The sequence below is a fragment of the Engystomops pustulosus genome, chromosome 9 (assembly GCF_040894005.1).
Source record: "Engystomops pustulosus chromosome 9, aEngPut4.maternal, whole genome shotgun sequence".
Lineage (NCBI taxonomy): Eukaryota > Metazoa > Chordata > Amphibia > Anura > Leptodactylidae > Engystomops > Engystomops pustulosus.
The window spans coordinates 21706630-21707755 of record NC_092419.1 but is presented as its reverse complement, the minus strand read 5'-3'; positions in this window follow the sequence as shown (position 1 = coordinate 21707755).

The window sequence follows — 1126 nt, the reverse complement described above, 5'->3', positions numbered from 1 at the left end:
ATGTAGTAGATGTGTCCTGCAGTCCTATGTAACACCACAGATAACACAGTGATATCTCTGAGTACAGATCATGTAGTAGATGTGTCCTGCAGTCCTATGTAACACCACAGATAACACAGTGATATCTCTGAGTACAGATCATGTAGTAGATGTGTCCTGCAGTCCTATGTAACACCACAGATAACACAGTGATATCTCTGAGTACAGATCATGTAGTAGATGTGTCCTGCAGTCCTATGTAACACAACAGATAACACACAGTGATATCTCTCTGAGTACAGATCATGTAGTAGATGTGACCTGCAGTCCTATGTAACACCACAGATAACACAGTGATATCTCTCTGAGTACAGATCATGTAGTAGATGTGTCCTGCAGTCCTATGTAACACCACAGATAACACAGTGATATCTCTCTGAGTACAGATCATGTAGTAGATGTGTCCTGCAGTCCTATGTAACACCACAGATAACACAGTGATATCTCTCTGAGTACAGATCATGTAGTAGATGTGTCCTGCAGTCCCATGTAACACCACAGATAACACAGTGATATCTCTGAGTACAGGTCATGTAGTAGAGGTCACCTGCAGTCCTATGTAACACCACAGATAACACAGTGATATCTCTGAGTACAGATCATGTAGTAGATGTGTCCAGCAGTCCTATGTAACACCACAGATAACACAGTGATATCTCTGAGTACAGATCATGTAGTAGATGTGTCCTGCAGTCCTATGTAACACCACAGATAACACAGTGATATCTCTCTGAGTACAGATCATGTAGTAGATGTGTCCTGCAGTCCTATGTAACACCACAGATAACACAGTGATATCTCTGAGTACAGATCATGTAGTAGATGTGTCCTGCAGTCCTATGTAACACCACAGATAACACAGTGATATCTCTCTGAGTACAGATCATGTAGTAGATGTGTCCTGCAGTCCTATGTAACACCACAGATTAACACATTGTCGATTTTTACTATAGTAAGTAGTTAATATTTGGGGTCAGAAGCAGGAAACAGACAGATATTGGAGGGGGGTTGGGTAGTCCTCCTGCTGGGTGGTGCTGATCCACCTATGAGATAGACTGAGAGGAGCTAAGGGTGTGTGCGAGTAACT